Source organism: Lepus europaeus, chromosome 22, assembly GCF_033115175.1.
Source record: "Lepus europaeus isolate LE1 chromosome 22, mLepTim1.pri, whole genome shotgun sequence".
Taxonomy (NCBI): Eukaryota; Metazoa; Chordata; class Mammalia; order Lagomorpha; family Leporidae; genus Lepus; species Lepus europaeus.
Window position 1 is genome coordinate 23087457 of NC_084848.1, and position 26024 is coordinate 23113480.

A 26024-nucleotide genomic window follows, 5' to 3' on the forward strand; every position below is an offset into this window, starting at 1 on the left:
GAGAATCATACACAGAAGATGAACAGAAAAGAGATGCCAGCCAGCTGCCACTATGCAAATAGCATCACATGATGAACTTGATGGAGTCTCCTGCTGCTGGTGCTGCCCTCTGTTGACCCAACAAGGTGGTATTCCCACATCTCCCGTGCCCAGATGGGACTTTCTCTCTCTCTCTCCCCCTTTTTTTTTTTTTTTTTTTTTTTTTTTTTTGACAGGCAGAGTGGACAGTGAGAGAGAGACCGAGAGAAAGGTCTTCCTTTACCGTTGGTTCACCCTCCAATGGCCACTGAAGCCAGGAGCCAGGTGCTTCCTCCTGGTCTCCCATGTGGGTGCAGGGCCCAAGGACTTGGGCCATCCTCCACCGCACTCCCGGGCCACAGCAGAGAGCTGGACTGGAAAAGGGGCAACCGGGACAGAATCCGGCGCCCCAACCGGGACTAGAACCCAGTGTGCTGGTGCCGCAGGTGGAAGATTAGCCTATTGAGCTGTGGCGCTGGCCAGGACTTTCTCTTTAGCCTGTTCAACTTGGCTCACACAGTTCTCTGAGACCGCAGAAAGTGAGACTATATTTAGAGTATTCAGTCATGGAATGAGGGTCCTATCTCCCGTAGAATCACCCTGGTGAACTCCTCAAACACAGAAAGTTGACTCAACTACTGACCCAGCACTGAAAAAAATCACAAGACGATATGTAATTTCATTGTAAATCACTCTTTGTCTGCCTGTCTCTCACAGCAAGGAACACTCCCCTCCTTTCCTCAGCTTCACACAGTCGTTGGTTAGACAGAGGAAGGTAAGCCCCACTGTCTCCATCCAACAGGATCTGGAAGACAGAGTGCCAGATGCTGATGGATAAATGCTGGCCACCACGAGCTGCACAAAAGGCTTATACTTAGGACTAGAATGTAGGACCAGAGTTAACCTGACACAACTGCCTCTATTTTCCACCTGAGCTTTAAGTTGAATCCTAAAACACACTACAGCTCAAAAAGTACCAAGCAGGTCATTTGGGCAGTTACAACAAAGCACTATATTTGGCATGATTTATCAACAACAGAAATTTACTTTTCACCATTCTTGAGGCTAAGAAGTCGAAGTTCATGGTGCCATTAAGGGCAGGTAAGGGTCTCCTCCTGGTCTGCAGCTTTCTGTCTTCTGTTAAATCCTTAAATGATGGAAAGAGGGCAAGAAAGCTCTTAGCGGTCCCCATTATGAGGGCACTAATCTCATCATGAGACTGATAACTTTCATCACCTAATTATCACCCCCAACACCCTGCCTACCTCTAATACCACCACAATGGCAACTAAGCCTTCAGCATATGAACTGAACAGGGGTGGAGGAACACACAGGTAGAACAGTTCCAAGACCATCAATCTACCTTATACAGAATTGTCTGTGCCTGGTTTTCTTTTCATTTTTTTTTTTTTTGACAGGCAGAGTGGACAGTGAGAGAGAGAGACAGAGAGAAAGGTCTTCCTTTTGCCGTTGGTTCACCCTCCAATGGCCGCCGCGGTAGGCACGCTGCGGCCGGCGCACCACGCCGATCCAGTGGCAGGAGCCAGGTGCTTCTCCTGGTCTCCCATGGGGTGCAGGGCCCAAGCACCCTGTGCCTGGTTTTCTAACATGATATGGGTAATACATTTAGTGTTCATAACACCCTTTAAAATAGATTCTATTCCCAGTTTCAGTTAAGGAAATCTTAACATGTAAAAATGAAGAACAGGCTCTTGTCCACTAAGCCAGTGCCATTGCAAGTGTGGAGTCTGCACACCAGCATCTCCTTAGCAATTATTAGAACTGCAAAGTCATGGGCAGGCTACTGACTCAATCTCAGAGGGAGGGCATGAGAGTTTCCACAACAGTTAAGAGCCTGCTTGGGCCATGCACAACCCGTATTTCAATGCCGGTGTTGCAGGCTTGGCTCTGCTCCTAGGTCTAGATTCCTGCTGTTGTGCACCCTGGGAGGCAGTAAGTGATGGCTCAACTACTTGGATCTGTTCCATCTCCATGGGAGACCTGGCTCGAGCTCCTGGCTCCCAGCTTCAGCCAGTCTCAACCCTGGCTGCTGCAGATATTTGGGGAATGAACCAACAGCTGGGATATTTCTCTCTTCTTCTCTCCCTTTCTCCCTCTCTTCCCCTCACCTTCCTTCCTTCGCTCTCAAAATACATAAATTTGTAAAATAAAAAAAAAAGAATTTCTGAGGAAAGGTCCAAGCCATCTATAGTTGAACAAATACCATGGTATTTCTTATGCCCAGTAAGATTTAATAACTACTAACTTATTTCATTGTTTCCAAAAGTATAGCATGTTTTCCCTCAAGGGTATCCATTTGCACATGGATAAACTTTAAGAATATAGTTAGTTCTTAGGTATCCATTTTAACACGTATTCCACGAAACGCTAAGCTCACATGCTAAACCCATGACTTCACAGACATTTTGCTTAAGCAATGCCAAATTTACTTGTCAAACAAAAGAATTGGTATAAAGGAAACCAATATTTTACAGGAAGTTATGGCAAAAATAGTGAGCCCAATATACATATCACTCAAATTGGAGACACACTTCACACCTCCAATCCCAGCTGAAAGCCTGATGTTTTAGCCTGTTAAGCCTGCTGTAACAAAATTCATAAACTATATAGCTTGTAAAGGTCAGTAATTTATTTCTTATAGTTCTGGAGGCTTGGGTGGAGGGTGGTATCCAGTATCAAGGCACTGGCAGATGTGCTGTCTGCTGAGGGCTGATTTGCTGGTTTGTAGAGGGTGCCTTTTCCCTGTATCTTCATGTGGTGAAAGGGAGGAGCTAGCTAGCTCTCTGGGATCTCTTTTGTAAGGGCCAGTTCTAATCACAAGGGCTCTGCCCTCATGACCCAAACACCACCCAGAAGTCCCCTTGTACATCCATTACATTAATAATTAGATTTCAACATATAATTTGGAGGGACACATTCAGAACACAGCACTGGAGATAGCACAAGACTCACACCCTCAAACGTCCACTGCCCTCTCTAAAATTCTTGCTGGAATTTGATCTCAGAATCTTTGTCTAGGCTTTCAGCCCTAATTAAAACTAAGAGACAGAAAAGTTTGTAGCTCCACATATTCTGATAGGATGAGAGCTTGAGAATCTTAAATGAAAGGGGTGAGGGAAAAGGAAATACTATAAAAACACGGAAAAGAGCTCAAAATTGGAAAGCTGTAGGCAATGAAGACAAATTCTTCAATCTCACCAAATTATTGGTTCCAACATCACTCACTGCCCATCCCTGGGCACTTGATGGCCAAGAGCCTCCAAGCTAGCATGATTAAAAGGAGAAGGACGAGTCAGGGCTGATATAATTTTTTCCACTAATACTGCTAATAAAGCTTTTCACTACTATTATTATTCATAATAAAGCCATTTAAAGCCCCCTCAACAAGAGGTTTAACAAGTCCATTAAGAATAGGAAACGAATTTCCTGCCTGGCACTGTTTACACACATTGCTAGGAGACACTTGCTGGCCAGGGGAGCCCCATTAGTAGCTCTAACCAAGAAACTTGGCAGGAACTCACGGAAAGAAAATGCAGTCCCTCGCATGGAATCATGGTGTGGCCACTGAGGTCATGCTGCTGTCTGGCTAGGCTGCACTCTTAGCCAAAGATGGAGAGATGCTTCAGGGTCACCGCACCATCAGCTAAGGCAGGGGCCCCTCATCCCCCTACGCCTGAAGCCATCTATGTGCTATCAGCATGGCCAGCTCTGGGAAAACTGTGAAATAGTAAAGGCCAGGCTATTACCTACCTTCCTAGGTACCCTTCCGCCTTAAGAGACCATAAGCCTACTCCCACCTGGCTTTCCCTATTCTTCTGCTGCCTCCTGCTCACTTAGACATCCCAAGCTGTCAAAACTCCCTTTGAACCAAGAGGCTTACCATTCTATTGCTCCCTTAAGACTCAATTTCCCTCTATCACCTTCCTTCAAGAAAGAATTGTGGGGGCCAGCGCTGTGGCTCACTTGGTTAATCCTCCGCCTACAGAGCCGGCATCCCATATGGGCGTCGGGTTCTAGTCCCGGTTGCTCCTCTTCCAGTCCAGCTCTCTGTTGTGGCCCAAGAGGGCAGTGGAGGATGGCCCAAGTGCTTGGGCCCTGCACCTGCATGGGAAACCAGGAAGAAGCACCTGGCACCTGGCTTCGGATCAGTGTAGCTCCTGCTGTAGCGGCCATCTGGGGAGTGAACCAACGGAAGGAAGACCTTTCTCTCTCTCTCTCTCACTGTCTAACTCTGTCAAATAGAAGGAAAGAAGGAAGGAAGGGAGGGAGGGAGGGAGGGAGGGAGGGAGGGAGGGAGGTTGGGAGGGAGGGAGGAAGGGAGGGAGGAAGGGAGGGAGGAAGGAAGGAAGGAAGGAAGGGAGGGAGGAAGGAAGGAAGGATTGTGCGGGGCCAGCACTGTGGTGCAATAGGTTAATCCTCCGCCTGCGGTGCTGGCATCCCATATGGGTGCCGGTTCTAGTCCCAGCTGCTCTTCTTCCAATCTAGCTCTCTGCTGTGGGACTGCAGTAGAAGATGGCCCAAGTCTTTGGGCCCCTGCACCCATGTGGGAGACCAGGAAGAAGCATCTGGCTCCTGGCTTCAGATCGGCGCAGCTCTGGCCGTTGCCGCCACTGGGGAGTGAACTAACGGAAAGAAGACCTTTCTCTCTGTCTCTCCTGTCACTGTATATAACTCTACCTCTCAAATAAATAAATAAAATCTTTTTAAAAAAAAGGAATTGTGCCCAGCTAGCCCAGTAATCAAAACCAGCAGTGGTGTTTCAGAGTCAATCCTGGGGGGTGGTCTCAGTACACAATGTCCATCTCAGGTGAGAAGGAGCAGGGAATCACCTCTTCCAGAGATACTCCTCTTAAACAGAGATTGTGAAGGATCCAAAACAACACAGCTCTCACACCTTTGGGTTCCAAAGACCTGTGCTCAGCTGAGCCCCTTCCAGAAATACTTCAGTGCAAGGGCATTTCTGGATCTTCCTGCCCTCTCCCAAGCCAAAGCACACACTAGCCATGGACTGTGGCTGGGCTTCCACTGAGGCTGGATTCCTGGTGTGGAGCTCGGGACATCCTACACTCTCTTCCCAGCAGAGGGCAGCAACTATTCAGAGGCTACAGCCAGAGGTTTATGCAGCCATCTCAGAAGGAAAGTGAAGCAGCAGAAAGGAAGCAGGTGGGGGCTTGGAGCAAGTAGGGTTTGGCACTTCAGCGCTGTAATGCAGGCTCTTGCTTCTGGTCATGTCTGTGGGGGTCCTCCTTAACCCACCACTATCCAGGTGTTCCCTTCTACCCTCAACAGGCTGGAAGGCTTTGGGTATTAATCTAGCACAGCAAGCATCAAAATGCTTAAACCTGTTCCCTTTGCCTCACTGAGCTGCTGATGTTACATGCAAAACTTGAAGAAACAGAAAAGGAGGCAACAGTCCCAGCATTTTAATCCGGGGTAGATTTCTTCTGCATGTATTTTCTGCTTCTGCCTCTTTTACAAAAAAAGGGCTGAGTATGGTAGACTTAAGTCTCTGTTTGTGCCTCCTGGTCTATAGCCAGTAGACTATGGTTTTTAAGAGTGTCCTTTGGGGGAGAAACAGGCTTAGTTCGGGCTCCTAGGATTGCTTAGGGACAAGTAGGACCTCCAAATTGGACACAACTGATCCATTAAGAAACCAAAAAGAATTCCTAGAAGCCAAGCTTCCACTGAGGAGAGGGAATAAAATCAGTGTCCAGAATATAGAAGAGATGGAATATGATGAAATCTCAAGTGTTCATGCCCAGGTTTAAGTTTTTGTCACACACTTTGCCTCCCATCTTATTTGATTTAATCGTTGTTGCTAAACTTTCAGATGTGATAGCTGAACTATAATCTTTTTTTCAGCTTTTCTCTATCTGCATGTGAGAGTTCAGACTATGCTGAATCCCAAATTCCTCAGCTTGTCCGCAATAATACAAAGAAGATCCTGGCTATCCCCAGGACAGAGGTAAGAAGAGAGTAACTTCCAATAAACACCACCTGATGACTACAACTTGCTGACTGCCTATTCTTCTTTTTTCTTAAGATTTATTTATTTATTTGAGAGTCAGAGTTACAGACAGAGAGAGGGAAAGACACACTCAGAGAGAGCTTCCATCCACTGGTTCACTCCTCAAATAGCCACAACAGCTGGAGCTTGGCCAATCCATAGCCAGGAGCTTCTTGCAGGTCTCCTATGTGGGTGAAGGGGCCCAAGCATTTGGGCTGTCTTCCACTACTTTCCCAAGGCAATTAGAGAGAGCAAGATCAGAAGTGGAGGAGCTGGGACTTGAACTAGTGTCCATATGGATGCCAGCGCCACAGGCAGAGGCTTAACCTATTATGCCACTGGCCTTGACTGCCTGTTCTGAACATTCATATAATGCTTCGCAACATCTAAAATTCTTTTACATTTATGATCACATTAGCACCTCATAGAAACGTTGTAAGCTAGACCCATTATTAAATCCATTCTATAACTGAGACACAGTGAGAGTAACTGATGAATAAATGGCAGAGACAAAACCAAAGCTCTCTGGGTTCTACTCCAGTGTGCTATGAACTTGAACTTGAGAACACAGTAGTATAGTCTCAAGCCTTTCACCGTAATTGTCAAAGCACTAGACATGGCAAACTCCAGATGCTTTCCAGATTCTCTTACACTAGGAAGAGCTCTTCATATGAATCATCAATTTTTAGGGCTCAGCCTTCCAGAAGAGCCTTCATTCGAAGGGACTTAATTCATAGAGCTCTGTTTTATAGGGGAAAATTATTTCCCAACTGAGCAAACTGGCAACAATGGCATGCTTTTTAGGAAACTTGCTTTCATTTACTCTTTGCTGTGTCCACTTAATTGATGAATATTAACTGAGCACCTTCTATGTTCAAAGAATTAAGGCTCAGAGAGGGCATGAAACAAGCACAGACCACTGTTATCCCTGACTGTAAGGGGCTTACAATCTAGCTGTCTCTTAGACAACACACGGACACACAAAACAGCACAAGATAGCATACATCAAGCATCAAATGAGTGCTAATGATAATGAACACTTTAGACTCCCAGAAAGAGGAGGGGCATTGAGTGCCGGGGAGAGAAGGCTTAACAGATAGAATGGGGCATAAGCTGATCCTGGGCAGGAATCAGAACTGTGGGTAAGAGATGTAGTGGCAGGATGCTCAGTATGGGGTAGAATACTGACAGGGCCGCACCATGTGCAAGCACTGTGCTAAAGCTGCACAGACGTGCATGGAAGAATTTGCAAAACCCACCAGGAAGGCGATGAGCACACAGATACAAGGGTACTTCAAAAACTTCATGGAAAACTGGAATTAAAAGACAAGCTTATTTTTGTTCAAAATTATTCAAAATCCATGCATAAGTTTTTCACAATACATTTTTCATGACCGTTTTGAAGACCTTTCCTGTTAGGATCAGTCATATGAACTGAGAAATGCAGACCAGACTGAAGGATCTTCAATACCAGGGCAAGGAACTGGGAATTGATTCCAAGAGAGCTGTACTGTGTAAGCTTCTCAACCATATCCTTCCTGGAAAGAAGGTTGGAGGTGCTCTATTTTTTTTTTTTTTTTGACAGGCAGAGTGGACAATGAGAGAGAGAGAGAGAGAGAAAGGTCTTCCTTTGCCGTTGGTTCTCCCAATGGCCACTGCAGCCGGCGTGCTGTGGCCGGTGCACCGTGCTGATCTGAAGCCAGGAGCCAGGTGCTTCTCCTGGTCTCCCATGCGGGTGCAGGACCCAAGCACTTGGGCCATCCTCCACTGCACTCCTGGGCCACAGCAGAGAGCTGGACTGGAAGAGGGGCAACCGGGATAGAATCTGGCACCCCAACCGGGACTAGAACCCGGGATGCGGGCACCGCAGGCTGAGGATTAGCCTATTGAGCCATGGCACCGGCCCAGAGGTGCTCCATTGAGAGTTGAACATATCCTCCCAGTGGAAAGAACAGGTCATCAAAGAAGGAGGTACCTTTCTCTGAAGGGAGGAGAGAACTTCCACTTTGACTATGACCTTGTCTAAATATGATCAGAGTCGGTGAACTCAAAAGGCTTCCATAGCCTTGGAAACTCATGACAAGAGCCTAGGGTGATTACTGATGCCATAAACAAGAGTGTCAATTTGTTAAGTCAACAACAGGAGTCACTGTGCACTTACTCCTCATGTAGGATCTCTGTCCTTAATGTGCTATACATTGTGATTTAATGCTATAACTAGTACTCAAACAGTATTTTACACTTTGTGTTTCTGTGTGGGTGCAAACTGTTGAAAGCTTTACTTAATATATACTAAACTGATCTTCTGTATATAAAGATAATTGAAAATGAATCTTGATGTGAATGGAAGGGGAGAGGTGGCGGGAGAGGGGAAGGTTGTGGGTGGGAGGGAAGTTATGGGAGGGGGAAGCCATTGTAATCCAAAAGCTGTAGTTTGGAAATTTATATTCATTAAATAAAAGTTAAAAAAAAAATATGATGAACAGAAATAAAGTCAAACTGACAATATTCTGGACTCTTAAAAAAAAATTCCGTAGATAACAAGTAAGCAGTGGTGCCTGATTGCATATGAACATCCCTGAAAACAGTGAGAGGAACAGGTAGTGAATGAAATAGGAGCCCAGTTGTCTCTAAACAGAAACCTGGACTTTCCAGATGTCCATGAGTCTCTTATGGATAAGATGTGGGAGGCTGCTCTTGACAAAATGTATAACCTTTACAAGGAGGCAGGAATCCAGGAAGGGGGAAGGTGAGGGTGGAGACCGAAGACATCCACTTACATCAGGCAATTTCTTAGCACCAAACCCAGACCCAACTCCTCTCTCCATTATTTTTGCATTTAATTATTGTTGTAAGAGACAAACTGCTATTCACTAGGCCTTTCCCCCCACCCCTAAGTATTTAAAATGCTGCTGTAATAGTAAATATCACCCCTGGCATATTTGTCCTGGAAGAAAAGAGAGCGCTTTGGAATACCTAATTGAAATGTGCTACAGGAGATAAGGTGGCTGCAGAGACTGACATTTAAAAGCAGGAGACACCACGGAAGACATGAAATATTACTGTCGCTGCCTCAAAGCCAAAAGCCACTTTCACAGATGGAAACATCCTTCAGCCCTGTTTCTTTTTCCCAGTGCAACCCCCGCTCCACCGAGCCCTACTTCCCAGACTCACAGCCACAGGGTTCTAAGCCATCCCTGCTCTGCCTTTAAAAACCCACCCTGTTCTAACACTACCGGGCAGTTAAAAGAGAATAATGGCATTTGAGTTATCTTTTGCTCTTCCTACCCATCTCAAAACCTTGGGTCTTAATCCTGAGTCTTATTCCTGGGTCTTATTCTTGGGTAAGGCATTCATAGGGTGGTAGACAGGTCAGATACAGAAAGGAAAGGAAGGGCAGGTATATGATGCAGAACTTAAGGCATCCAAGTTTCCTATCAAAGCAGCTGGGTTTGAGTCCTGATTTCAGCTTCCTGCTAATGCACACCCTGGGGATCAACAGGTGATGGTTTAGGTAGTTGGGCCCCTGCCACACACATGGGAGACCTAGATGGAGTCCTAGCTCCTGGCTTCAGACAGGCCCAGCCCCGGCTATTGCAGGCATTTGGACTAAAACAGTAGATGGGAGATCTCTGTTTCCTTCTCTCTTTCAAATAAATAAAATAAAACAAATAAACAAGAATATTATAAAACAGGGAAGGAAAAGATCCATCATGTATCTCCACAGGTCTCATTAAAAAAAAAAAAAAAAAACTGTTCTATGCCAGTGTAGAAGAAATGTGGTAGCAGACTAAAGAATGTTACCTATGCTTTATAGCCAGCAAATCTTGTCCATTGATAACTGGATATAGTTACTCCTTGGGGGATGCATCCAGATAAATACAATTCACTACTTGTTCCCTTCATCAAAGCTCCATGACAACTGGTCAACCAATAATCAGACACAGAGTAATTCAAATTAGCCACATTTTTATCAAATCTATTCCCACTTTCATGTCTATCTACCTAGTATCCAAGGATGTTCCCCATCAATGAACCATGACTCCTAGCATTTATGCTTTTGTTTCATCCCTGCTCATGAAAATGGGCTAGCCCTGTACACCTCCAATAACAGGATATAACAGAAGTGACACAGAGTGGTTGGCTCTGTGGCATAGTGAGTTAAGTCACTGTCTGCAGTGCCAGCATCCCATATAGGTGCTTGTTTGAGTCCCAGCTGCTTCACTTCTGATCTAGTTCCCTGCTAATGTACGTGGGAAGGCAGTGGAAGATGGCTCAAATGCTTGGGCCCCTGCACTCATGTGGGAGATCTGGAAGAAGCTCTTGGCTCTTGGCTTCATATTGGCTCAGCTCCAGCCATTGCAGCCATCTGGGAGAGTGAACCAATGGATGGAAGATCAATCTCTAACCCCCCCCCCCCTTTAACTCTGCCTTTCAAATAAATAAATCTTTTTTAAATAGTGACACTGAATGATTCCTGACACTAGGTCAGAAGAAAGTCTTGTAGTTTCTGCCCAGCTTTCTAAGAATGTTCTTACAATAGCTCCCCTTGAAACCCAACCACTACATTCTAATAAGCCCAGGTCACAGCCAGAAAATCATCTGTAGATTCTTCAGCTGAGTTCTCTCATCAGCTACCAGCCATGTATATGAGAAAGATACCTTGCATACCCTAAACTGTCATGACACTAAATAACTGCAATTCCAACTGATATCATATGGAGTAGAAAATAGTTAACTAGCTAAAATCTACTCAAGAATTTCCTGCATAATTTAAAAACGTATTATATTAATCCAATAAGTTTTGGAGCATTTTGTTACACCACAATAGATAATAGTAAGATAAATTGACTTAAAGATATGAGTGTTGCCAAAACAGAAACCTCTCTCTCTCTCTCAAATAAAAACTTTGAAGTGCTAACTAGTTTTTCCTATCTTCTTATGATAAGGTGCAAAGAGAGATGTGTTTAAAAGGGAACTTAAATTTTCAAATGGAATTTAGAGGAAATATAGAGGATTCAGGACTTGAAGTGCTTGAATGTGGAAATATTTTTTCATTTCCAGTATTTCCAGTCGACAAAGAGTTCTCAAAATAAGAAATGAGCTCAATGGATAGAAGAAACGTAGGGCTCTGGCTACAGAATGTAGCCTTAGGATTACTTTCAGATCAAAGTCACAGCCTGAGATGATTAAGATGTTTTATAGAATCTCTCAACTAGAAAAATGACTTAGGATCATAAGGATGTATCTTCTTGACTCTCTTTATTAGACAAAATGACTTTAAGAACCTTAAGGATTTGTCTCTGATACCAAATTCTATTCTGGTTATATACTGTTTTATAAGAAACTACCCCCAAATGTTGTGGCTTAAATAATGTACTGCTTCCCATGATCCTGTGAGTTGGCTGGGGTCAGTTGGGTGGTTTAATCTGGTGATCTGTCATGTAGTTGCAGTCAACTGCAGCTGGGGTCAGTGTCAGATGAAGCCTCACCCACAGAGGATGTCTGAGGGCTTCTTCACTCACACAGCTGCCACCTCCCCACCCTCCTCCTTTCTTGATGTCACAGCGCATCCCCCGGCGTCTCTCCACTCAGCTTAGCTTCTCACAGCATGGTGATCGCTTGGCAGTCACACTTCTTACACAGTAATTAGCTTGCAAAGTCATAATGGAGAACCTGCCAAGTCAGTTAAGGATGACTTCCAGAAGTGCCTCTGCACTACACCATGAGATCTGATTGGTTAAAGCCCTAATGAGGCCTATTCAGAGTCAAGATGGTAGAGAGAGAATCTCACCTCTTGATTTTGTTGAGAGAGCTTTAAGGATAGACTGGGGGTAGGGGGCAATGTGGCAGAGTGTCTGGGATCAAGTCCCACCTCCACTTCCAATCCAGCCTCCTGCTAATGCACTTGGGAAGACTGCAGATGATGGCCCAAATATTTAGGGCCCTGTCACCCAGTTGGGAGACCAGGATTGAGTTATTGTGGTGCCAGGAGTCAGCCTTTCCAAGACTTAGCAGTTCTGAGCATCTGGGGAGCGAACTAGCACATGGAAGATCTCTGTGGCTGGGGGAGGGAGAGTATATCTCCCTTTCTCTCTGCCACTCTACCTTTCAAATAAATCTTTTAAAAAAGATAAAGTTCAAAAGAGTACATGATATGAAAAATGCTATTGTGGTCATCTTTGAAAATGCAATCCACCATAAACTACTACTGTGTTTTAACTTTGGATATGAGAATCTTAGGATATGAGAAACCCATATAATTACAATCTTCCCTCCAGATTCCAGATCTGCCTACATTCCAAGAGCTTTGGCACCATGAAAGATTCTGGGTAGGAAAGCCAAGCTCTACATTCGAGCCTAGACTTCAGCTTCTAAATGACACAGCAGAGGCAACAACTCTGATCCTGTCCAATGTTAGTAACTGCTGCAGCATGTACTGCCACAGCGACCTGGGGTCTAGTGAGAGATCAGCATCTTGAGAGAGCCAGTGAGCACCTAGCCCTGAGAGAAAGCTACTCTGTCACTATATTCAAGAATGTCTCAACTAGAAAGAGTTGCTGTTAAACAAATGTTCATGCATTATGAAACACATCATCTTTTCTGCACAGCAAGGTTGGAACTTGAGTGCCTGGCTCTGAGAAGTGTTGGCTATCTCCATGAGCTTCTTTTCCCAATCCCAGACCAAGAGGCTGTCCAAAATGACAATGAGTGAATAGCTTGAAAAAGTTTGCAGTTGTCCATGTGAAGGGAAACAATCAGGTATGTTCCAAAGCCTCCTTTTACCACAGCAGTTTCATAGAGTTCCCTGATGCTAAAGTGTCTCTAGTTTTAAGGAGAAGCAAGGGGGTTGGAAGAAAGAGTCAAGAAAAAGTAAACAGAATCACTCTATTAGAAAGCAAAGGAACCCCTTTGGCTTTTATTCCTATGTTCAATCAACCCTTTCCCAGGAAATGGCTGTTTATTAGCAAGCAAAACCTTCCAGAAATCACACAGACAACTCATTTCAGAAAACACTTATTGAGATCTTGCTACAAAGAAAGCATTGCAGGGCTGGCAAAGGCAAGGAAGAAAGACACAGTTTATGTAACTACCATACAAAGTAGAGTAATGTTAGTTGTCATAAGAGACACATAAACCTATTACTAGGAGGATTCAAAGGTGTTCCCTTTTCCCTGTGTTCATTCTATCAGAATTACATTTAAGCTCCCTGAAGCAGCCTTAGGGGCATGCTCAAGCTCAAACAACCTCTTTCCAAACTTGCAAAAGAACTTTATTTTTGAAACAACAGTTTCAGTATCTCGAAGGGCAATGGCCACAAGCACTGCCAAAGATGTGGACAGTTTGGAATTCTTTTTTGCACATCGATATAGGGAGTTTAAGCTAGCACAACCCTTCTGGAAAGCGATCTGGAAGAAACTGGTGTAATTAAGCATGTGTACGCCCTGTAACCCAGCAACACCACACCTGGGAGTAGATGCCCAGGAAATTCTTGACTGGGGTCAGGTACTACATCATTGATAATCGTGGAGATGGAGCAACATCGCAGAAATAGAGAAACTGCTACAAAAATGTGGTGGTGCAGGCAGCAGGATGCTGTGCTGCAGTTAAAAAAGACAAACTAAATGAAAGCACAGTTATACGAAGGGAGCTTAAAAACATAACTGAACAAGAGAAATGCATCAAGTTTGCAGCATGCATCCACTGACAACAATTTTAAATGCCTAAAAACAAAATCATAATCTGTGTCCAAAAAGTGTATATGCACATTTAAATATGTATATTAAAACTACTGCAATGAGTTTCCCTGTGAAAGGGAAATAGAGTATATGATTAGAGCTGAAGGGAAAAAAATCTAAGCCAAGGAGAGCTTGCTTGCACTACTGATGATGGTGTATTACAAATGGGAGGTTTTGTATTCAATTCCCTTCACTTGAGATCAAAAGGTGTAAAAGCACTTTGCTGAATTTGGGCAAAATATGAGCCACAAGTACATATCTAAATCCATATATAGTGTAATGTAATGGTTTACAAGGACAACCATTGATGTCAGAAAGACTTGGTTTTGAATTAACTATGTCTCCAAGGATTAAGAAAAAATAATATATGTAAAGCACTCAGCACAGTGCCGGTACAAACTGAGAAATGAGCAAATGGTAGCTATTTATAAAAGATAATAAAACTTATCATTATTTTTTATCTGCCTTCTACTTTAGTCTACACACCTTGAAACATTTCACATGGTAAGAAAATCATTATAAGCTTCTTATTGGCTTATGGTGTATACCCTCCCTGTACCCAAGAGATTCAGGGGTATTAAATATAATTAATCAATAAGAAACACAGAACAATCAGAGATAAAGACAGAACTGATGCCCTTTAAAGGAAGCAGAGAATGTAAGTATCAGCAAGTGCCTGAGCAGAGCTGGTGACTGCACCTGGGCACTGAAGTCAGCCCAAGAGCCACAGCAATGGAAGAAAGGGAAGTGTATGGATGGCAGAAACACACTCTGCAGGCCAGTGCCGTGGCTTAACAGGCTAATCCTCCACCATGCGGCGCTGGCACACCAGGTTCTAGACCCGGTTGGGGCGCCAGATTCTATCCCAGTTGCCCTCTTCCAGGCCAGCTCTCTGCTATGGCCCAGGAGTGCAGTGGAGGATGGCCCAAGTGCTTGGGCCCTGCACCTGCATGGGAGACCAGGAGAAGCACCTGGCTCCTGGCTTCGGATCAGCACGATGCACCGGCCGCAGCGGCCATTGGAGGGTGAACCAACGGCAAAAAGGAAGACCTTTCTCTCTGTCTCTCTCACTGTCTAACTCTGCCTGTCAAAAAAAAAAAAAAAGAAAAGAAAAGAAACACACTCTGCTTACATACTTTGTGCCTCAGGTTTTCATGTTAGGACTACTGGAAACCACGGACAACAACACCTGTCAGGCAGTTGGTTAAGATGCAGAATCTCTATCTGAACAGCTGACTCAGACACTGAGGGTTGGACACTAAATTGGAGGAAGGAGGCAGGGGTTTCTGAAGTCATACCACTTAGTCACCTGCTATTTGTGAAATTCAATAAGCCCAGGGAAAGAACTTGATGAGACTGGAAGAATGACTGGTGAACTTGACTGCTGAGCAGTCTTTTTGTTTAGTAAAAGAATCATCAAGGGGCCAGCGCTGTGGCGCAGTAGGTTAATCCTCTGCCTGGAGTGCCTGCATCCCATGTGGGCACCGGTTCTAGTCCCAGGTGCTTCTCTTCTGATCCAGCTCTTGGCTGTGGCCTGGGAAAGCAGCAGAAGATGGCCCAAGTCCTTGGGCTCCTGCACCCATGTGGGAGACCAGGAAGAAGCTCTTGGCTCCTGGCTTCAGATTGGCCTGGCTCCAACCATTATGGCCATTTGGGGAGTGAACCAGCAGATGGAAGACCTTTCTCTCTGTCTCTCCTTCTCACTGCCTGTAACTCTACCTTTCAAAAATAAATAAATAAAAATCTTGAAAAAAAGGAATCCTCAAGTTATCTGGAACCAAACCACCTATGTTCAAGTCCTGCTCTCCCACTTACTAGGTCTGTGATCTTGGGGGAAGTTACCTAATTCTTCTGTGCCTTGATTTTTTTTCATCTGTGAGATGGGTGTGATTGTACCTATATTATTGAGTTGCTATAAGGTTGTTTAAAGAGTTACTATTCTTAAGGCACTTAGAGTAGTACTGGGTACATAGTAAACATTATAATAATACATGAGCATGTTTCAAAAAACTGAAAAACATCAGATGCTGTAAGGCACGCCTCCAGCAGGTGCTGGATTTCAGCAGATCCTGGCTGAACTAGCTAACAAGTATCTGGAACGATGTAAGTAGCAGCTGTGAGGGAGGAAATGTTCTCCAGTGAAGAGTCAGATGCTGATCCTGTGCTCTCACACACGTGAAATACAGCATATACTTCTCTTCTCATGCACTGAAGGGAGACGCCAAATCACAGCAGCAACGCAAATCATGTAAGTATCATGATAACCAAAGGCCACCAGGGGCCTGCCTTTGTGCCATGATGATCATGCACCTTAGTTCTTATCCTTGACACAAAGTAAGTACTATTGTTAGCTCCATTTTACAGAAGAAAACACTAAAGCTCAGACTGGTTGAGTGACTTGTTCAAGGCCACACAGTCTGTTAGGTGTGAGCATTACATAAGACACTGTCCCTTCAATATTCAATTAAACAGGAAGAAAGACAAATGTTGAGATAGGAGATCTCCCAGATGCCTTTTCTTGCCAATATCTGTCAGGGAGAAGCTCAACCGCAATTCTGTTCTTGAGGGTATATGAAAAGGGAGACCTGGCATTTGTTAACACAGAAGAGCTTACAGGTGATATGCTGTGTTTTTGTTTCTAGTGCAACAAACATGATAAATAACTTCACCTACAAGGCAGATTCCCTTGATGGACAACCTCCAGAGAGCATGTTGGAACACACTTTGGATAAAAGTGATAAGATTCTAGCCATAACCCCAAACTGTCTATAATTTAAATTTGTAGCAGTAAATACCTGGCAAAATCTCAGTATATGAATTATTACTTTGGAACACAGGATATGTGACATACCTCACTACTGATCATGACACATCAATATATCCCAGACCCAAGGTGGGTGTCTGCTAGTTTAAGAAGTGCTAGGTGAGTCTACTCTGTCTTTAGGATCAATACAATTCAGTGCCTGGCATCATACCTTTTGAGATTTAGTTCTGAAGGATTCTGGAGACTCAGAAGCTGTGGGATAAAATGAAAATGCTACTCATGCTATCATTAATAAGGGATGATTTTTAATTTAATTAGCCTCTTGGCATGAGTCACAAAATAGATGTATGAAGTAGAGGTGCTGGAAAGAAGAAAAGTTCTAGACAGGCTGAAGAATAAGGAGAACCAGCAGAAATGATCACTTTGGCTTTATTTTGGAAAATGATCTGCACATCCTCGCATCCATGCATCTGGGCTAGAGCAAAGTGTCCATTCAGAAGAGGTAGTGCTGGGTCCATGAGGGCACACACATGGGGACCCTGCCTTTGGAAATGGACATTAGAGCTCCCCACATACAGGATCCTAGTTTCACATTTCAACATCATAAAAATTTAACATCTTTCCATAAAAGCCAATTGCATTATTCATTTTGTTAAAAAGACAGCCTCTAAATCTGAAACAACAAAAGAATAATTAAAGATGTAACTTAACCTCTTCTGTTTTCTTCTTCTAAGACATAAGCCCCAAACTCTGTCCCCTGCTGCCCTTGTACAATGTCGGAAAGAATATTTTCTCTCTCCAGGATCAACACAGTCTGTCGTTAGCCTTTACAGGTACTTTATCCGAGTTTCTACTTTAGCCATATAATATGGACCAAAGGTACACTATATGTCAGTATGTTTCACTTCAAGGTAGGGGAAATTGAACTTCACCCAGGTAAAATGATTCATCCAAGATCACAAGTCACAGCAACTGTCCCAGGGAAGGGCTCTGTTCATTGAGCCACACATCTTTGGGAGGAGCAGCTGAATGAACCTCTTCCTCCTCTGCACCCTCTTGAAGAAACAGAGATAAGATGAAGGATGCCAAGGGGTAGAATGAGCTTGTTTATATGGCAACACACAAACAATTAAGTACAAATGAGAACCAGAAGACCTGGGCTTTGAAGCCAATTCTATCCCTTGTCAGTTGTTGTAAAGCTTGGGAAAGTGACTGATCCATTACATGACTCAATTTCCCTATTCATTAAAGGGTGACCTTAAAACTCTGTGCTACTCAGTGGATGCAGACATTGCCACAAAACTGGAAATGAAAGCTCTTTGAAAGTTGACCCATGTCCTGGTCTTTACTTTGCACCTGGTATGAACCTGGCACAGCACTACCCTCTTTATGTGTATCACCTCATTACTCCTCACAATCATCCTTTGATGTAAATGCCATTAGGGTACCCATTTTACAGACAGGGAAATAAGGACACAGAGATAGCACATGGGTCTGTCCTTTTCAAGCTCTTGGTACCATGAGCACCCTGCAGGCAATAAAGATGAACAGTCAGAGAAGATGCTTGGGGCCTGCAGTCACAGTCCAGCAGCCAGAGCTGTTGCTCCTCTGGGTGGACCTTTATTTGACCAAGAGCATAAAAGTCTTTATTTTCCTTTGCTTTTCCTTTGAAAACATGACTCTGGGACCTCTACCCTACACAGAATCTTCTTAATTTTTTTAACTATTAATTCATTTTCATATACTTGAAAAGTATAGTGATAGAGACAGACACACAGAGACAGCGACAGCGACAGCGACAGCGAGAGCGAGAGAGAGAGAGAGAGAGAGAGAGATCGAGCTTCCATCTGTCCATCTGTTGATTCCCTCCCCAAATGCCTTAAATATCCAGGGCTGGGCCAGGCTGCAGCCAAGAGCCTTAGAATTCCATCTGGGTCTTTGATCTGGGTGTCAAGGACATAAACACTTGAACCATTATCTGCTACCTGCCGAGGTGCAGTAGCATGAAACTGGATTGGAAGCTGAGTAACCAGTTTGTGAGCCAGCATCCCAATATGGGACTCAGGAATCACATGTGGGCTACTTAACCTGCTGTGCCACAATGCCAGACCCAAAAAAATCTCCTGAAATAGACAGCAGAGATGTCTCTGTGAGAGGCAAACTCCCATGTGAGCCAGAAGTGTCCTTTTCTGGGGCTGTGCCTCTATGCTGTTGGAGCAGGGCAGGCAGCAGCCCAATACTTGGAGACAAGGAGGAAGGAGCCCAGCAGAAGGCTCCTGTTCCATCTCACCCACTTAAAACCACACACCCAATGGCATCTCTCTTGATTATGACTGTCACGTTAAGTTCAATGTCTTCTCTCTTCTTTCTTTGTCTGTGAGCCTGCTCCCCTCGGTCATCCTCCTAAGAAGCCCCTTCTTCAATAAAGAGGTGCCAACATGCCAATGGAAGTTGCAGTTTCAGTCTATCCCCGAAAAGTGAATATTTCAACCAAAATAAAGGCTTGGTCATTGCTTGGTTATTTTTACTCCCTGCTACCCACCTACCTTTTTGGAAAATCTGTTCCCATCACAGCATACCCTTTATCTCCCTACAACCCTCTCTTCTTCCAGCCTTTTATTTTTAAAAAAAGTTATGCATATCTCTTCTCTTCTCTTTCCAACCCTAAAAAACAATAAGTCGGCTGTATGAATCCCTCCCTGTGACTTCTACCTTCCTGCCTGGTAGGGAGAGTTGATAAGCCGGTTGCTAAGGGGCTTACTCATTTGAGGGGAGGGTATTTAAACCGTGAGTAATTATTAAATTGAATAGGAAGGGAAGAAAGAAAAAGAGCAAGACTGAGATAGGTCATCTGAGCGTGGGGTTAGAAATACAGAAGATACACACCAGGACTTGTGTGTAACAGGCAGCTCTAGCTTCACATCCTCAGACATGACCAAAATAGGAGCTTAGTTACCCTGAAATCACAAGTGCTCCTCTTCCTCAGAGAGGAAGAGCCACTGTCAAGCCTGCCACATGGCAATGACCTCCTGGAGTCTACGCAATAGAGGCCTTTGCTAGAGTTCTCCAAGAAGTAGTAGGGGGTTGGAACCATCCACTAGGGGGAGCTACAGTTTAGAGACAACCCCAATCTTAGGACCTCTGAAAAGAGCAGGTCTGGAGACAGCGGATACCACACAGGGCTCATTGACCAGTGCTCAGCTGCTTCAAAGAGCAAATGAAAATGAGCCCAGATAGTCATAGCCTCCTGGGATTCATCATCGGCTCCTTGTGCAGCCTCTAGCTTTTACTTATCAGGTGCCTGACAAATTGAGGTTGACATGAGTACCAGACCCCCAACTCGGGACTTATTTGGGCTCTGAAAACATAGACAAAGGATGGGATAAATGACCCAGACACGTAAAAGCCCAGTGCCACCAATAGCTACCACCACAACAATAAGCTCTGCCTACTGTTTACCAAGTCTATGAAAATAAGAACATCTTCTTCCTCATGTTAATGTGAGCACTAAGTGAAAGAGTCCTGGGAACATTCCCAGTAAATGTTGTTTACTTGTGTTTTTGGATTTCACACTCATATCTGGGACTTCTCATAACCAAATTTGGAGGCAGAAGGTCAGGGTTTGAGTAAAACAAGCATGGATAGCGCTTGCCCCTCCCTAAGATGTACAACAAAACATAGAAATTTTTGCAAATGTTTGGGACTCCCCTCCTCTGGCATCATCCTGTGAATTCAGAGAGGCAGGGAGGACTCTGTACTGTTTACCAGAGGAAGAGAGGAAAGAAACAATTTTTAACACTTACCATGTGCCAGCCAATCTGCTGATTATTGCTTGCTATTTAAGGAATATATTATTTTCCACATCTTATAGATTGTAATAGCCTAGCCAACATGAATCCATCAGTAAATAGTATAATTGGGACTGCAATTGAAGTCTTCTTGAATTGAAATATACTCCACACAAATGCCACTCCAAGCCCCAGTGCTGACCTTCTGCTCTGGAACCACTGGGGGCAGGGCCTGGCTTCTGCAATGCCGCCCGGGGTTACCATGACTGACCAGCCATGTCTGGGACCTCTGAGCTACCTGATCTCTAAGGGCACTTCCAGTCCAAACAGTCTGTAATGAGGAGAAAATGCTGCTCTCTTGGCAGGCAGTATGATTTTTTTTTCTTATATAAAGACTTGCCTTTGTTAAAACTAAAAGACACATTGATAAGCCCACATGGAGAAAAGAAAGAATGATAACTCCAAGAAGGGTCTAAGGAATGAAGAGGGGGGCGGAGATAGAGAGGGTGGAGGACAGAGGAAAGGAAAAATAGGGAGAGAGATGGAGGGAGGAAAGAAGGGATGAGGTTAGGAGCGAGGGTAGAGGGGAGACAGGATAGAAGAGGGAGAAGAAAGGATGGGAGGAAGACAGAGGAACAGGGAGAGAGAGAGGAAGTGAGGTGAACGGGAAAATAGGAGAGGGGAGTAAGCAGGGAAGGAGGAGAGGTGGAGGGGGAGATGGAGGATAAACCACTGGATGCCACCCAGAATGGCTCCTGAGATTCCCCCAAAACAGAAGGGGGACAGAACCACGTAGAACTGGGTTTTAACTCCACAGTTCCATTCCTGTAATAAAGCAAGTTTTGAACCTTTAGGGAAAGCCAAGGTAGGCTTTGATGGGCCCCTCCTTGATGACACAGAGCCCCTACACTCACATACAAGGAGTCCTTAAAAAGTTTATGGAGGATACATATTGTGAAAAACTATGCCCAAATTTCAAAATGATTTTGCACCAAAATCAATTGTCTTCTGTTTATTTTTCTCCACGAGGTTTGTGAAGAGCCTTCTTTTTACACCTGCTCTTAACCAAAAGATCAACCTCTCATCTAGCTCATCTCATATTTAAATCACCCTAGGAAAATGTTCTGTGTTACCTTCATCATAGGAATAGAGACATTGAGACACACAGAGACTAAAAACTTGCACAAGGTCATTAACACTCGTGTCAAGAGTTTGAACCCAACCATTCAGACTCTGCAACCCTCAGGCTACACACTGACTCCTGAGGCTTTTCATCCCTTCACCTCATATGTGTCTCATGGCAGAGGGATAGGATGGGTGAGATATGGGCTGCAGTCTTCATTATGCATTTAGAATCAAAGAGGTCACATGCACTAGTTTAGGCCACCTAGGCAGTACATGAATGGAGCTTGGGCTTCACCCCCTAAATCTCAGAAGGCCCAGACTCCCTCCAACCCCAATGCCAGGCAAAGTCATTTTCATGCATCCTAGGTACAGGCCCCAGTCTCTTGTAAAGCTGCGCCTTGCTAATAGCACCCTGTTCACCCAAAGACTCCTTCCTAATTGGTGCTGGCCTGAAATTCTTATGTGAGATATTTTCTAGCATCCTCCTGGTTTTCTTTCACAATTTCCATCACAGTAAGAGTCACTTGGTGGTCAGCATTGAGACATGCTTGGTTAGTCCTCAGTCTACAATGCCTGCATTCCATATGTGTACCAGTTCAAGTCCCAGAGGCGTCACATCCAAGCAGGCTCCCGGTAAATGACCATGGGAGAGCAGCGGAAGATGGCCTGAAAGCTTGGGCCCCTGCCTCCCACAAAGGAGATCCACATGGGGCTCTGAGCTCATGGCTTCAGTCTGGCCCAGTTCCAGCCATTGTAGTCATTTGAGTGGTTTACCAGTGGGTAGAAACTATCGTGTTCTCTCTCTCTCTCCCCTCTCACCTCTCTCTCCCCTCTCTCCTCTCTCCACTTCCTCTCTTCCTCTCTGTATAATTCTGCCTTTCAAATAAATAAATAAAATAAAATAAATTATCCCTTGAACTTCCCTAATGATTGAGTGTGAGTGATTTCAGGAAGCAGTCTCCTTTTGAATATCAACATCTAAATTCGCCAAGGGTACTTAGGAAGGAATTGTAAGGAAGACTCTAGGAGAAAAGAGGAAAGAATCATGGAGGGAAAAGCTTGCAGGAACTACTTTGTCTCCTCGCCGAATAGTCTTCTGTAGCAAGTGGAAGGTTTTCTAGAGTTCTAATTTTCTAAATTGTCTAACAGGGATAGTGATGGTGATAGACATAGACAGTGGGAGTAACAGTGTTCAAATAAGATCAGAATGAAGAGATGATAGAAAAGCAAAGAGTCAGCCCATTGTGCAAGGCAGAAATGCATGCCAGGCTAAAAGTTCACCCAGCATTCACACAGCATGCTCATGTAGAGAGATGAGAGCTGGGAGGTTAGTGGAATTAGAAGCAAGGAGTTAAAATTAGCTAGCAAATTGTGAAATGAGATGACCAATACCACTGCTAACAAAGAATTGCTTGGTTCATTCATAAATTTTTTCATTTATTCAGAAAATAGTCACTGGGGTCACCTTTATACCATTAACAGCTGGAAGACAAGCACACTGATGAGGCACTGGCCGTCTAAAGGGGGCAGCGTACATACAAACAGGTTATTATCTGGAACAACGTGAGTGTGGGGATCAAAATGCACACAGGTATCGTGGCAGGTGGGGGTCAAAGTGCTCTCAGGAAGGGCTTTCCAGAAGAGACAACCCTTGACCGAGAGCAAGTTTGAGCTAACAAGAGAATAGAGAGAGGAGGAAGGGCATTATGCACAAAGAGAATAGTGACAACAAAGGCGTAACCCTGAGAACTCAGAACAGTTTTGTTTAGAAGAACCAAGAACTGCTTACAAGGTGCAGGACATGGTCCTTGGTTCTGTCCATACTTGAAACAGTGAAGAAGACAGAGCTTCCTCTTGGTAAGAGGATGAAAATAGTTAGATTGAACCTGGCTTCTTTGAGTAAAAATAAAAATTCAATTACTGCATTAAAAAATAGGACCCAGAAATCTTAGCTCACTAATCCCATGACGGAAAAAAATAAAGACTCTGAGCAGAGACATCACAGTAGCTGGTCTGGGAAGAGGGAGTACCGGGTTCTGCCAGCTTCAAGGGGACAGGTATCACAGGACGCAGGAACAGATGTGGATAAGAGAACTCGACGCTGTGGTTCTAGGAGCGAAGAGACTTTAACAGCTGGAAGGTCTGCAGGTCTGGTAGAATAGATTCCTTGAACTCCTGTCTTTTGAAGAAGGGGCCTGAGCTTGGATAATAGCTTAAACATTTGATAAGAACATGAACAGAATGCCACTATAGGACAAATTAGAATTACATGAAAGAAGGAAGAGAACATGTTTAGTGAGGGGAAGGTATGAACAATCAAGTGGAACGTGCGAAGCATATACTAGGGTCAATGAGACAACAGCTGGGATATGGCCTTGAATAGCTAAAGAGGGAGGAGGCAATTGAAAAGAGTGCCAGAGAAAATCAAAAAGATGCAGGCCAAGCATTGAGATTTGTCCGCTTGAACTTACATACTTGACCCCCAGTTATAGAGTTACAGTGCACAGACTTTTAAAAACGTTCTGTCTACTACCCATTCTTTGTTCCAAGCTACTTGCAGATTTTCCCTTGTGGTGCCACCCTTGCAGTTCCATTCTTGGTCCATTGGGTACGAGTTCCTTCTTAGAATTTGAGTCTTGAGAACAAATGTAATTGATTATTGATAAAGAAGCAAATCATATTATATACTTATACCTAACTAACCTATTAAATTATTCTATTCATTCTACAAGTTTTTGACTAGACTTAATTAAATTTCTTGTTAACAGTCCTATAGTATCAACAAAAAGAGACATTTGTTCCTTTTGATGTTCATACCAGTTATTTTATTTTCTTGTTTTATGAACTTGAATTTTCTAGCAAATGTAAATAGTGGGCATCCCTGAATATTTTCTTATTTTAACTAAAATGGTTTTGATATGTGTCAGATCTGCTATTGTTCTTGGTAAATAATCTTTATGTATTATTTAAACAACCATGTTTTATTTCCATTTTACTTAGATTTTATTAAGAATGGCTGCTGAAATTTATTGAATGCTGTCAGCCTGTGTTGATATGACTTTCTTCTACTTTAATAACTCAGTAAAAATATCAGGTTGACAGTCTTCTTCATATTGATCACATATAAAATAAAGAGGCAAAGTTAGTACTTTTCTCCACCCTAGTAATAATCACTAAAAAACAGAAATGAGAAAATTATATTATTTAGGACATCAATAAAATTTTGAAATATTTACAAACAAATTTCACTAAAAATGCAGAAGACGACACAAAGAAATGCAAAAACTCTTGCTGGAAGATATAAACAAAATTTGTTAAGAGAAAACATACCATATTTTAAATAGAAGTACTTAATATGAACCTGCCAATTGTCCCAAAATTAATCTGTTGATTTACATTGGTCTAAAGCTCAACTGGAATCCCATTAGCTATTTTAACTGAATATAATATACATTAATTCTATATAGAGGGGCCAACACTGTGGTGCAGTGGGTTAACGTCCAGGCCTGAAGCACCGGCATCCCATATGGGTGCCGGTTCTAGTCCCGGCTGCTCCTCTTCCAATCTAGCTCTCTGCTTTGGCCTGGGAAAGCAATGGAGGATGGCCCAAGTCTTGGGCTCCTGCACCCATGTGGGAGACCTTGAAGAATCTCCTGGGGATCCTGGCTTCAGATCAGTGCAGCTCCAGCTATTGTGGCCAATTGGGGAGTGAACCAGCAGATGGAAGACCGACCTCCCTCCCTCCCTCTCTCTCTCTCTCTCTCTCTGCCTCTCCTCTCCTCTCTTGTGTGTAACTTTGACTTTCAAATAAATATATAAATAAATCTTTTAAAAAATTCTATATAGAAACATCACTGCTTGGAAATAATCAAGAAATGAATGAAGAAAGAGCAATGAGGGGGGACAGAACTATACTGACAGCAGACATTATGTAACACAATCAAGTCAGTAAGGAATGATAGGAATAGACAAATAGTTCAGGAGACAGAGACTATGGAAACAGATTCTCATAAATATGAGCGCAGAGGAAATGACAAAAGAGGCAATGCAATTCACTGGGGGAAAGGATGGCTGACTTCATGAATAGTTCTGAGCCAACCCGCTACTCAAGCAAGAGATACACGGTATCAGAGTGGATTTCAGTGTCAGAGCCCCAGGTTTAAATCCCACTTGCACTACCTTCCCTGCTCTGTGACCTTTGGAATAGTTATTTAGCTTCTCTGAGCTTCATTTTCCTCAACTGTAAGATACAGGAAGATAATCTGTCTTAAGGGTTGTAATGGACAAGGGTCAAGCTAATTAATGCATGTTATGTAAAGTGTCTATACAATAGCACCTAGCAAATCCACAGCACTCTTATTATCCTCAGGACCTCCAGCTTCCACAAACACAAAAAGAAATATCTAGGTGGGTTCAAACTTAAAAGTAAGCAATAAAAGCAAAAAAAAATTTTTAAACTAGTCTAAAAAGCTAAGCATAATCTTCAGAGATGGGGATGGATGAAACATTCTTTAACAAAGCTGGAGACCAAAATCTATAAAATTAAACAACAGACACTTAAC

The 26024-nt window shown here is 43.6% G+C and overlaps 1 protein-coding gene across 4 annotated transcripts in view; it reads right to left on the reverse strand.

Annotated features, from left to right (window-relative positions):
• The window catches only part of NRXN3 (neurexin 3), a 1693693-nt gene that overhangs the window by 1335805 nt on the left and 331864 nt on the right, over positions 1 to 26024 (reverse strand). The window lies entirely within an intron of this gene.